General features: G+C 39.5%; 1 pseudogene; it reads right to left on the bottom strand.

The window, feature by feature from the left end:
* Positions 1-4,436: 4,436 nt before the first annotated feature.
* Positions 4,437-14,392, bottom strand: part of LOC130876342 (spatacsin-like) — a 79,609-nt pseudogene continuing 69,653 nt past the window's right edge.

Here is a 14,392-nt window from a genome sequence, read left to right on the forward strand (position 1 = left end):
AGAGTACAATCTCTTTCGAGTGTACTGAACTACTGATCACAGAGTTAAGAAGCAGTTACTCAGCAAATGGTTAAGGTAAATAGTACCACTTAACTGGTCTCATTGTTACATGGATTGGAAATCCTATATAACTAATGATCCACAGCAGAGCCAGGCTCTTCTACGATGGCTATACACACTTCTTAATTATTGCCTGTAAGTTAACAATACCCCGAAGGAATAAACTACACCATCTTCGCAATATTAGCCACTCAGTGTAACTATGAAGGCCTTGAGTCTCTAGGTTGTAAAGACTGACTGAGTAGTTTTTATTGTCATTGTTTGGAATAAGAAATGTTATGAAGAAATACTTGGGGGTGAATTGTCGCATCATTTTACTGCTTTTTTTACTTGCAAATCTGAAAGTATTCACAGAGCTATAGACAGCTTCATATAAATGAATAAAAGAGTTATCCAAAGGACAGACCTGGCAGCTCTATTAGTGCTCTTCACCAAGAAGCCAGAAGGAACAAGTTCTTACCTCTCTTGACTTCATTGTTATAGCAACCACTCATGGTTTACCATCAACTTTGACCCATTTCTTTCTTCTTAGCAACTTTGCTTTGTCCTCATCCTCTGAAAGAGATTGACATATTGGAACAAGAATCTTTTCTTTCTTCTCAATAGTGGGAAAGTGATTCTGCATGGTATACTGTGAGGTCCATTAAGGGAAACGTATAGAGTAAGCAAGCTTTGAGCTTATGTCCCTGATTGTCATTGAGGGTTACAGGTCTTTTGTGATGCTCTGAAAAAAAAAAAAGAAAGGATTGTTTGAAAGACAATCTCTGGTTCAATATTGACAGTAACATTAGGAGACATTTTAAATTGCCTATTTCTTCTGGCTGGAAAGTCCCATAGCTATAGCAGGCAGGGGGCTGGAAACCTTTGGTGGCTGACAGTGAAAATACTTGATCTGAGCTCCCTAAGCCTTTGTAGATATTTCTATCCAGAGAAGATCATCAAGGTTGCATTAGCTGAGTCCTTGAGATGCAATTGAGTGGATGCTGCTATTTTCTTCTGTATAAGAGAAATGACAGGGCCTCTTTGCAACAAATGATCATAAATTGCCTGAGTGTCTCTGAGGCAATGAGAGGCCTTGCATGCTTGTGCTAATGCAAGCTGCTCTCAAAATTTTGAGTGGTACACACTACTGGGAAGAAAAGGGCCTGAGGATAAAGCTACCAAGACATATCTGTATTTTCCTACTAATCATGATCAAAAAGGGAAGCCTCTCAGCTCTTAAATTACTTTAAAAGCAGATTTCAAAGCTCAATAATCAAATCCAGAGGGACACAAAGTCAAAAAAAAAAGTAAACTTTGGATATTGGAGAATGAGAGAACAAATAAGTTTCTCAGTAGAGGTGAGTGGGATGTCAACCTTTCCTCTATTGGTTTAATTTGTTGTTGTTTACTAAATTCTGTATAAATTTGAGTGGTTCCTGTTACTGCTGTGTGTAGTGTAAAATCTGCATCTATTCAAAGCTTGCTGTAAGAGCTCTGCTTCAGTTCTTTATGTGCCATTTTGAAATGTTTTCTGCTGTAAAATCTAGGTCACCTATTAGCTTTATACTGCAGTAGCATGGTTCTTCATGCATTATTTCCTGAATGACTAAGAAGTCTGATTGACACATTAGAATTTCAGTCACGTAATTCTCGAGTCATCTTTAATTCTCTTTACATTCTTGATTGTCAACTTCTGCATGACATCATTGTGACTATGAGGAAAATTTTATGTAATATATGAGGAGATTCCCTAAATCACAACAAATCCCAAAGAGCTACCATAGAGTTCCTACTTTCCTGTAAGCCACTTACCTGATGCTTTAGCATTGTATTTGAAAATGTCTTATCTAGCTGGGTGGTGGTGGCGCATGCCTTTAATCCCAGCACTCGGGAGGCAGAGGCAGGCAGATCTCTGTGAGTTTGAGACCAGCCTGGTCTACAAGAGCTAGTTCCAGGACAGGCTCCAGAGTTACAGAGAAACCCTGTCTCAACCCCCCCCCCCAAAAAAAAAGAAAATGTCTTATCTGACCATGGGTATGGAAGGCCAAGGTTGTTATCAGTCACATCATGAATTGCTCTTCTAACTTTGTTCTTAAGCAAGGTCTCCCAGTCTGACCGAGAGCTAGCTGATGATTGCTCTGTGGAGCTCCCTCAGTCTCTATCTTTCTTGGCTAGAGTTACAGGAGGACATCCCTCCCACCTAAGGCACTGAAGCCTGGTCCTCACATATGTGAGCAAGTGATTTACCTGTTGAACAATCATCCCAGATTTTGTGCTATTAATTCAAATCCTAGTCCAAGATTTGGACTGAGTGAACTGGCTTGTGTCTACAGATTGACCAGATATTTGCCAGAGCGTCTGGAAATTGAATAACTCATTGTTTTGAGAAGCAAACTACGAAAATACACCTTGCCATTTATTGCATGCTATGGAGTTTTGTGAAAATATAAAATTTTGAAATGAAGCATTGAACATTCTGGAAATATAAAAGTAAACCAAGCTCTTGGACCATGTACCTCATTGTTTCACCAAGTTCTGGAACCTCTTTCTCACATTTTGCTCCAAAACTGGTCTTTTTTATTTTTTGGTATGCATGTTTTGATCAATTTAAAATGAAAGAGATTACACTCTGCATCACAGAGGTTGAAGATTTGCAGCATCCGTTTTCAGACTTTGGAATGCTGCCCTAAGACTATGATGTGAGGAAGTCATTCTGGACAGATGGAGGATGATATGTGAACAGGAAGAAAACAGTGATGCTTCAGACAACAGTCAGACTCAAATATGAGACTGAAGAGATGGACCACCTTGTCATTTCTAGCTCAGCTGCTAGAAATGACACAGTAAGTGAGTACAGGAGACAAATCTCAGCCAGCAAGCATTATTCTGAGAAATAACTAATCAATGCCTTTTAAGTCACTTAGTTTTTCGGTGGTTTATTAAAGGTATGTGATTAATTGATACACTCATCATGACTAGGAGATTAGTAAGCCAGGGGGCATGCTTCACAGAAAGATGAAGGAAGAAAAGTGGATTCTTGGCATCATTGTGTGAGTGGTTAAATCAGCCTTTGCATGAACTTGGCTTCACTCCTAGGTTTGGCATTTTTGAGAGTTGGCTCCTTCTCCTGTTAATATTGTTGCTTTCATTGATTTTGTCCATTTTGTTTGGATGTTTTAGGAGATTGGAGAGAATGGTCTAAACTAATTATATTTCTTCAAGTTTTAATACTTAAGTTGCCTTATTCAGACACTGTGTGAGAGGCTACTGCTGATGCAGAAGTGGTTTATCCCGTTTGGTGAATTCACCATCTAAGAGACAGAAACCAAAATCATAATGCTCAACATACCCCAAATCTGAGCAGGGAGAAACACTAATGGCTTTAGGAATATCTTCATCTTATTCACTTATTAAATAAATAAGACTCCATGTGACTTATAACATATTAGTAGGATTTGGTACATTTTAATAAAATAAGAACATTCCCTAGATGAAAAAACGATTCCATTTCCTGAGCAATTGAAGTTCTTTCAGAAAATTTTTGCCAATGCTTGTATCTTGAAGTGCTTTTTATATTTTCTCCCTCAAACAATTTCAGAGTTTCAGGTCTTGCATTAAGGCTTTTGATCCATTGGAATTGATCTTTGTTCATAATGAGAGATAGAGCTCCATTTCCTTTTTGTTAGATGTCAACTTCTAGGTATGCCTTTGGCATCTTTGTGAAAAACCAGATGATTGTGGCCCTATGGTTTGTTTTGGGGGGTCTTTTATTTGGTCCCATGAATTGACGTGTCTGTTTTGTTCCTGTTGATGCTGCTTTTGTTATCAAGCCTCTATATTATCAATTGAAATCAAGTATGGTGACACCTTTGTCATTGTTTTTATTTTTTTAATTTTCTTTTCTTGATTTCTAAACTCAAGCTCATTTAATAGTAGTAACTGTGTTTCCTCAGTCTATATAATTTTGTAGATATTCTTTCATTTATGTTGGTTATTATATTTATTCTATTGCAACAGAAGCAAATGCAAGAAATATTTAAATTCTTGTATTTTGTGTAACGTATCTTATTACAGGATGTAGTTTTAGAAAGTTCCATTGGGTGTTGAAAATGATTCTTGCTATTTAGATGGAATGTTTTGTAGATACAGTTCAGTCCATTTTATTTGCAATGTCATTGAACACAGACAATTCTCTGTTTTGTTCTGGACATATATTTTGGTGAGAGGGGAGGGATCAGCACTTGGTTGATTTGGGATCACTTTTCCGTCCTTCCAGCTTGAGACTGTTTTTGTCTTTGAACATTCTTTCTTTTTGAAATTTAATTGCTTTAAAGGTTTCCAAATACTTTATTGCCATAGAGGTACGGAAAGCAATTAGGCATCTTTCAGATCTTCTAAGCTTTAAGCATTTCTTTAAGAGAGCATCCTGTTTGAGGGTCCTTCAGAAGCACATTTAAATTTCAAAATAATTGTGTTCATATGCCAACTTGTAATGCAGGTAGATGTCTTCACAATATGAAAGTAATTTCTTCAGGTTTTCTGTGACTCTGTTGGTAAGGCTGATGTTGTTTATACTTTTTGGAAATGTCTTCAAATATATTGGGTCTTAGTAACTTTTGCTGTTTAAATTCTTCCAAGTAACTTAATTCTTCTTTAAGAATCACATGTTGGTAGAGAACTTCAGCCCAGTCAGGAACAAAGTCATAGACCTCATACAATAGAAGCCTGGTAGAACCTAGGTAGAGCCATGATACAGTCCATTAGCTTCTGATGGCCAAAGTTGATAAGCATTGTGTTCTGACCAGTGTTCAGAAAATGAATCTGTAGTGTTATCAACTTGGTGAGCCCATTACAGTGTAGGGCTTGTCACAGGCAGGAGTCCTTGGCATAACTCTCTAACATCAGAGTCAGGGCTTTAAGCAGGGGCTGTTTGAGTTGGGCTCCATCCTTGAGGCTTTCCTCCCAGGGCTGAGACTCAATCAGCTTCAGTTGGATACAGCCCACTGCCTCATAATTGATTCTCCCCTATCTCCCGGTATTGCTGAAGCACAGGGCAATCATATTGTGCTTTTCGCTGTCTCCAGGGCAGCAGCGTTTGATGTAGTCTAGCAAGGCTGTCTTCAGGGTGCCACTTGGATCTAGCTTCTTCCTCATCAGAACTTTAAAATAGTGGCTTTTGGTGCAGCAAGTCAACTATGTACGTTATCTCACTGTACCTTCCAGTACCGGTGAGGAGACATACCACCAGCCGATACTCCTCTTTGGGAGCCAAGTGGTTATCAATAAGCATCCAGGCAGCTTATAGGACTCTAATGATGCCCTCCATGTGGCATGTGAAGGAGAAGCAGTGATGGGCCAGGACCAGGAGCTCTGTGGTGCAGGACAACTCCCGGTGGGGTATGGAGGAAATCCTGTCCAGCAACTTCATGCCTACCAGTGTGCTGTCTTGACGCACAGTAGTTAACTGAAGAAGTGTTTGGTTTTTCTCCGCTGGGTTGAGAGGCTGCTTTTCTCCTGTTCCCTCTGATGGGCTCAGCAGTTCTCCTGCCACCTCTTCAGTCACAAGTTTCAGCCACAGTGTTGACTCCAGGCCCTGGGTGCTGATAAAGACTTGGGCTTGTCTGCATCAGTCAGGCCACTGGGAAGCCAAGATTGTTCACAGCATGGCTTCGCTGTCCCTGGCCGCAACATCAGCACAGGAGCAGTCCAACTCCTTGGCAAGTTCATACAAACAGAAGACCTGCCGGCAGTAGTTCTTCCCACGGAGGCACTTGCTTGTGAGAGCTCAGAGACTCCTTGCTACTTCATCAGTGGATGGCAACACTAGGGCTCTCTTGGTCCTCAGACAGCGCAGCACTTGGGAGGAGAGCTCGGATGTCTGAGTGGAGGTCTTCCATGCTGGCCTCTGTGGAAGCCAAGTCTCTCCAGTGCAACACTAGCGCTACATCCTGACTACAGAAGTGGAAATACCGGCACACTCTGCTTGCTTCGTGCACACAGCCACCATCCAGCAGGTGTCCGATCAGAACATTCAGTGATTCCCGCTCCTTGCAATTCAGTCTGTTCTCACACATCTCTTTGGATGGACGAGCATTAAGGTCTAAGTTTTAAGGTCTAAGATGTGTTCAAAGCAGCAAGCTCGGAGAAGGAAAACTCATCGGCTAAGATATCAAAGGAAAGATCAGTACCAGCTGACATTTGTTGAGAGGGGCTGCGCTGGGTTTCCTCTGCGCCCCCTCCATGGGCATGCTGGGTAATGCGGCAGATCCAGGTCTGTTCCTCCAGCTGTTCTAGCTCTTCCTCCTGGGCAAGCCAGTACCACACCAGCGTGAGCAGCAGGTGGCGCTCCTTGCTCCTTGAGGCTGCCTTGCTCAGCCGGATGTTCACTCACCACATGGACCCAGCTGGAGAAGAAGGAAGAGGCTGCTCTGTTGGAAATGGTGTTTTTCTTAAAGTTTTCATGGCATTTTTTTTTCTCCAGAAGTCAATTCTTGCGTGTTTGAGGGACCACTTCTGAGTGCGTTTTAAGGGTCTCCATTTCCTGGGTTAGCTGTTCAATCACCAAACTGTCCGCAGGCAATGCTGCTAACTCTGCCACTCTCCTGGCTACAACAAACTGTCCATCTGCCTTTAGCTTTTCCAAAATAGATCTACACGCATGCTGAAAATTCTCAGGTCTGTAGCTGGTAATAACTACAGGACTAATGGCTACAGGTGTAGCCTTCAAGATCTGGTTGAGCACACACAGCTTCTGCACGTCTGGGCCATCAGAGAAGAGATGCTCTGTTCCGACAAGCAGCTGGAGGAGCTTTCCAGATCATACTGTATCTGACACTGCTGTGGCATAAGTTTCAAAAAGAAACACACCTGATCTTTCATCTACGTGGCAGGTAGGACAGGAGGACCCTAGTAGTAGCTGTGTCAAGCATCTCAAGGCTTTTCTGGAATTCCACAAGCTTAACTTTGGCTTTCTCATAATTCCTGAAGAACATACACAGTTTGTACATCTCCACAATCAATGGAAGGGGAGAATCCTTAATGAAAAGTTGGAAGCATTGGATGAGGGTGTGGCTCTTCTGCCTTGTCAATACAGTTCTCCAGATAATGGACAGGTCCCCAATGCTTCATGGATGATCCTCTACAGAAGCCTGGATGTGTCCCATTGCTCCAGCTGTAACCCTGTCCTCCACAGAGGTGACAATCCAAACACACAGACAGGGGACAGCACTGGCACCCTGTTGTTGGATAAGAATGTTTCAAAAGGAAAGACCTGGGCCTGGATTATACAGATGCACAAAGGCCACAGATGTACATTCCCTGTCAGAAGAGGTCACTGTTTCTTAGTTCAGGTCACTCAGAGAGCTTCCAAACGTGACACAAACTGATGACTAAGCAAGGGACCATCATAACTTGTCTGAAGAATGTGGCAGTTAAAGGCCACAAAGGGTATGAGACTCCACTAACTAGCTGAAGTTCAATCTAAAAATCTTCTTTCTCCAGCAAGTGGGAGGTGGATGCCTGCCCAAAAGAGTGTTCTTGTCACGGCCAGTCAGCCAGGGTCTGAGCTCTGACTGCTGGCTTCACTGGTGTCAGGAGATAGAGAGAAACCTTAGTGGATGGGATAGCCTCAGCTGTAGAATCATGTTCACTTTCAGTGACATTGGAAGCAGGTGCAGGAGCCTCACTATCGTGCATCACATCCCTATCCCCGCCTGTTGCTTGCTTTCCTTTCTTTCCCATCTTTTTTCTTCTCTCTCCTGTTTGATTCTCTTTGTGTCTGAGTATGTGTGTGCTGATGCCCACAGAAGCTAGAAGGGGACAATGGGTGCCCAGAGATGGAATAATAGGCAATTGTGAGCACTGAACTCCAGTTCTCTGCAAGAGCAACAAGCATTCTTAATCACTGAGCCAACTCTCCAGCCCTAGATTGTTTTCGAAAAATGTACTCGTTTGTGCATGTTTGCATGTATGCATGTAGATGTATGTCATGGAGCATGTGTGTGGGTCAGAGGACAACTTCTGGGATTCAGCTATCTCCTTCCATCTTGTAAGGTCCAGGATTCAAACCAGGGTGTTAAGTTTGGTGGCAAGTGCCATTACCTATTGAGCCATCTCACTGGTCCTTGCTTTGGCTTTTTTGTGGTTGTTATTTTACATTTTAAAAAGCTTACTTTATTTTAACTGTGTATATGTTGAGTGTCCATGTGGGGTGTATGCACAAGCGCTGGTGCCTGTGAGGTCCAGAAGCAATGGAGCCACAGGAGTTAGAGCTACAAGTGGCTATGAGTCACCTGATGTGGGTACTGGGAGTCACACCCTGGTCCCCTAAGAGTGCAGTGTGTGCTCATCTCATTAATCTTTGTGCTGCTTTTTTGAGACAGGATCTCACATTATGGCCCAGGTTAGCCTCAAACTTTCCATCCTCCTAACTTAACCATCTAAATATGTGGGATTTCAGGCACCGACCACTATGTTGAGCACTTCTATGTCTTTTTTTTAAAAAAATTATTAGATTTTAAAAAATACCAATTCAAGTTCCCACTCCCTCCCCTCATCCCATTCACTCCATATAACCTCTCACTCCATCCCCATCTAATCCTCAGAGATGGTAAGGCACATTGCCTTGTGGTAGGTCCAAGGCATTCCCTAATATATCTAGGCTGAGCAAGGTATACATCCAAAGAGAATAGGATCCCCCCCAAACCAGTACATGCCATAGGGATACATCCTGGTGCCACTGTCAGTGGCCCCTTAGTCTGCCCCAGCCATGCAACTGTCAACCCCATTCAGAGGAACTAATTTGGTCCTAGGCTTGTTCCTTTTCAGTCTGGCTGGAATTGGGGAGCTCCCATTAGCTCAGGCAAACTGTTTCTGTGGGAGAACCCATAATGGTCTTGACCTCTTTGCTCATATTCTCGTTCCTTCCACTCTTCTCCTCTACCCTTCCCCCTTCCCTATTCTTATCCTCCTACACTCCCCTATCTCTCTACCCCAATGCTTCCAACCATGCCAGTCAATCCTGTCTTTCCAACTTCCACGTGTGTCTCTATATATTTTTCTTTGGGTTCATCTTATTACTTAGCTTCTTTAGGATCATGAACGATAGGCTCAATGTCCTTTGTTTATAGCCAGTATCCACTTATGAGTGAGTACATACCATATTCATCTTTTTGGGTCTGAGTTACCTCACTCAGGATAATGTTTTATAATTCCATACATTTGCATGCAAAATTCAAGATATCATTGTTTTTTTTTATGGCTGAGTAGTACTCTAATGTGTAAATGTGGCACATTTTCTTTAACCATTCTTTAGTTGAGGGGCTTCTGACTATTACAAATAATGCTGTTATAAACATAGTTGAGAAAATGCTTTTGTAGTATGATTGAGCATCTATTGGGTATATGCCCAAGAGCGGTATTGCTGGTTCCTGAAGTAAGTTGATTCCAAATTTTCTGAGAAATTACAATACTGATTTCCAAAGTGGTCATACAAGTTTGCATTCCCACCAGCAATGGATGAGTATTCCCTTTACTCCATGTCCTCCCCAGCATAAGCTGTCATTAGTGTTTTTTATCTTAGCCATTCTGACAGGTGTAAGATTTTGTCTCAGAGTTGTTCTGATTTGCATTTCTCTGGTATCTAAGGATGTTGAACATTTCCTTAAATATCTTTTGGCCATTTGAGAGTTTTCTGTTGAGAATTCATTATTTAGTTCAGTACGTCATTTATAAATTGAGATATTTAGAATTTTAATGTCTAATTTCTTGAGTTCTTTATATATTTTGGAGATTAGTCTTTGTCTGATCTTTTCCCATTCAGTAGGCTGACTTTGTGTCTTATTGACTGTGGCCTTTGCTTTACAGAAGCTTCTCAGTTTCAGGAGGTTCTATTTATTTATTGTTGCTCTCAGTGTCTCTGCTACTGGGATTTTATTTAGAAGGGGTGTCCTCTGCCCATGCATTGAAGGCACTTTCTCTTCTATCAGGTTCAATGTGGTTGAATTTATATTGAGGTCTTTAATCCATTTGGACTTGAGTTTGGTACATGGTGATAGATATGGATCTTTTTTCATTCCTCTACATGTTGAGACCTCCAGTTGTGCCAGTGCCATTTGCTGAATATACTTTGGTAGAATTCTGCACTAAAATAATCCAACCCTAGGCTTTTTTTTTTTTTTTGGAAGGTTTTTTTGGTGACAGCTTCTATTTCCTTGCAGTTTTAAGGTCTATTTAAATTGCTTATCTGGTCTTGATTTAATTTTGGTATATGGTATCTATCTAAACAATTGTCCATTTCTTTTACTTTACATTTTCCATTTTTGTGGAGTACATGTTTTTGTAGTATGACTTAATGATTCTCTGAATTTCCTCAATGTTTGTTGTTATGTCCCCCTTTTCATTTCTGATTTTGTTAATTTGAATGCTCTTTCTATGCTTTTTGATCAGTTTGGATAAGGGTTTGTCTATCTTGTTGGTTTTCTCAAAGAACCAGCTCTTTGTTTCATTTTCTTTGTATTTTTGTTTGTGTTCCTATTTTATTGAATTCAGCCCTCAATTTGGTTATTTCCTGTTTTCTACTCCTCCTGGGTGAGTTTGTTTCTTTTTGTTCTAGAGCTTTCAGGTATGCTGTAAAGTCACTAAGGTGAGCTTTCTCTGTTTTCTTTTTATGGGCACTTAGTGCTATGAACTTTCCTCTTAGCACTGCTTTCATGGTGTTCCATATGTTTGGATATATTGTACCTTCATTTTCATTGAATTTAAGGAAGTCTTTAATTTCTTTCTTTATATCTTCCTTGACCCAGTGTGGTTCAGTAGTTTATTGCTCAATTTCCCTGAGTTTGTGGGCTTTCTGAGAGTAGTATTGTTGTTAAATTGTAACTTTAATCCATGGTGATCCAGTAAGACAAAGGGGGTTACTGCATTTTTTTGTATCTGTGGAGGTTTGCATTGTTCCCAAGTATGTAATCAATATTAGAGAATGTTCCATGAGGTGCAGAGAAGAAGGTATATCCTTTTGTGTTTTGTTGGAATGTTCTATAGATGTCTGTTAAGTTCATTTGATTCATGACATCTGTTAGTTCTCTTATTTCTCTGTTAAGTATCTGTCTGGTTGACCTGTCTATCGGTGAGAGTGGAATGTTGGATTCTCCTATTAGTGTGTGTGGGTTTGATGTGTGATTTAAGTTTTAGTAATGTTTCTTTTACATATGTAGGTACTCCTATGTTAGGGGCATAGATGTTCAGGATTGAGACTGCATCTTGATGAATTGTTCCTGTGATGAGTATAAAGTGTCCTTCTCCATCTCTTCTGACTGATTATAGTTTGAAATCAATTTTGTTAGATATTAGGATAGCTATACCTGCTTGTTTCTTAGGTCCATTTGATTGGAAAACCTTTTCCCAATCATTTACTCTGAGCTAGTGTCTGTATTTTTGACTGAGGTGAGGTTTTTGTATACAGCAGAAGACTGGATCCTGTTTTCATATCCATTCTCTTAGCCTGTGTCTTTTTATAGGTGAGTTGAGTCCATTGATATTAAGTAATATTAATGATCAGTGGTTGTTAATTCTGGTTATTTTTCGGTAGTAGAGTCAAGGGAGTTTGGAAAGGGGCTTGGGGTTTTGTTCCATTGAGAAGGTCCTAGATAGTGGGGCATCCTGCTGTGTGGCTGTTCACTCACCTCTTAAGTCCCCTCAGTATTGGAGCAAGCTGTGTTTCAGAGTTCCACCGAGGTTGCAGGAGGATAGGCAGATTTGGGGGTAGAGTGTGGCTAGTAGTTTGGATGGCAGCTGAATGGGGTTGGGTTTGGGGGTATCCTAGCTGCAGGAAACTCCCAGTTAACTGGCTAGAAAAGCCAAGGGAATTGGAGGAGGGATCTGGGTTTCCTATCACTGGGGAGGTCTTAGAGAATGGGACATCCCACCATGTGGCTGTTCACTCACCTCTTAGGAACCCTCAGTATTGGAGCAAGCTGTGTTTCTTGACATTTTATTTTTAATTAAAATATTATATCACTTTTCCATCCCTTTTCTCCCTCCAATCCCATATATACATTCCCCACTCTCTACCATATCTATGATGCTTCTCTTTAATTATTATTGTTAAATACATGTAAATATATATATGAACATTTACAAATGCATAAGAGGATATATGAAGAAATACATAATTACAAACTTCTGAGGCCATTTAGTATTGTTTGTATTTTTTTTTTTTTGGATTTCTCACTTGTTGTTAGATAAACAATAATGTGTTAATTCTTTGAGAATAATAATTTTGTGTCTCTCAGAAGTTGTTGATTTCTTACATTTCTTCATTTAGGGGCAGGGCCCTGTGATAATTACTCTCTGAATTCTTTCATTGGCATTTTATCTAATTAAATTTCATTGTAATCCATTACTGTGAAACTGATATTTTTTTTAGGGTGGCCACAGTGCCTTGATTTATTATGTTTCTTGCATTTCTGAATTGATTTTGTATATCTGGAAATATTTCACTGATTATTTTTAAAAGCTATATTCTGTCAATTGGAATATTTGCAATGTTCAAGTATGATTAGACTGTAGTAAAGTTGAAGTATCATTCATATCCAGTGGACTACAAAAAAGTTCATTCACTAAATACTAAGTCCACATGCTCACCATCACCTCTTTGAGAGTCTAATATTAATTAAAGAAGCAACCACAAACCACAAATAGATATGCACGTTATGTAACTATTGTAATATTTAAAATAGTTAACCATTTAGCTCCAATAACTGTTGGATGAATTATTGGTCTATTCTAAGACATTGGTTAATAAATATAAGAATGGAAGGGAAGTTGCCTAAGCATGGATATGGAGTAACATTAAATGAAAAAAGAAAAATGTAAGGAGGGAAAATATATGGAAGAGGAAATCCAGGACATTGCTATAATCAAAAGAGATTAAAGGTAATCGAAGCTATAGAAAGTTATTGTTAAGGATTAATGGAGAAGGTGATATGGAAGAGAGAACAAGAACATACAAATTTTCCACAGGCTGAATATTAAAGACACATAATAGGAAGAGTACAAAAACACAGAATAACAGAATAATCACAAACTCCAATGGAGTAACCTCAAAAAAAAAAAATCTAAAGCATGACCATTAAGAGATATTTATTTAAAAAAGTGAAGATTCAAAAATCAAAATAAGAATTAAAATGAATAAAAGAGGGAAACAGTCCAGCAGGATGAGTTTCTTGATGGGGTTTAAGTTTATGTCTTCCCTGTAATGTCTCATGTAGCAGATGGAGTATCTTCAGTTCAGACTTGTGAAACCAAATTTGCAGTTATGTAATGCCCCAGTGAATTTCAAACAAATTTCCGTTTGGGTCGAGTTTTGATCAGTCACCCATGGCAGCTTTGCCTTGGGTCTCTTCCAGTTCTCATCATGGAATGCTTGTTTTTGATTTAGACATGGTCATCTTACCTGGGCTCTGGCTGGCTCTATCACCATCAAATTATATGGTCTGCATGTCGTTTCAAACCAGGCCAGGTTCTGTGTGGGGATTAATGGTTTTGGCACTTCTGAGATGAGTTCAGGGCAGTGTGGACCATGCATACATAGCTCTTTCCAGTTGGTGGTTTACTACACTGTAAGGTCATTTAGTTTTTGTACTATAGATGGAAATAATTTTGTATCTGAATTTAGAGACTAATATTTCAAGAGCATAACAAGTCAGTCCAATCATTACTACAAATAACAAGTGAAACGAGTGGGCAGAAAATAGAACAGAATTCTTAACTACATTAAAATGTTGATTTATATGTTTCAGAGGGAAAATTATAATTGTCTTTGGAAACATCTCAGTCTCTAGCTTTCATTATTTGATTAAATCCTTGAAAATAAATTTTGACTTTAAACACCCTGATTCTAAATATTGACTTCTAAAATATCTCACTTCTAAAAGTATTTCTAAGTATGACATCAAGTAAGAGGAAAACACAACTAAGGTATTAAAAATACTGATTTAATCATCTATGGAAATGACTAATGTAAAGTGAATAAATTATTGTTATAAAGACCCAAAGTTTCATTTTACCGTAAGAAATAATCAGAATAGAGTATAGTATAAATCTCCTGTAGACTTTTGATTAAATATTTCCAGGCATCCCAAGAGCCATTCATTTACTTATTAAATTTATTGAGTACCTACAATATGTCATGCCCCATGCTGAAAGGAATAAAAAATGGTAAATTTTCTCAGGGAGCTCATAATCTCAGAGAAGAGCTAGGTGATATTTCAGGCTACACAATAAAGTGACTTAGAATAATGAGAATTATCAAAAGCATGAAACAAAGCCATGAAACAAATTGAATGTTCTC

The sequence above is a fragment of the Chionomys nivalis genome, chromosome 6 (assembly GCF_950005125.1).
Source record: "Chionomys nivalis chromosome 6, mChiNiv1.1, whole genome shotgun sequence".
NCBI lineage: Eukaryota > Metazoa > Chordata > Mammalia > Rodentia > Cricetidae > Chionomys > Chionomys nivalis.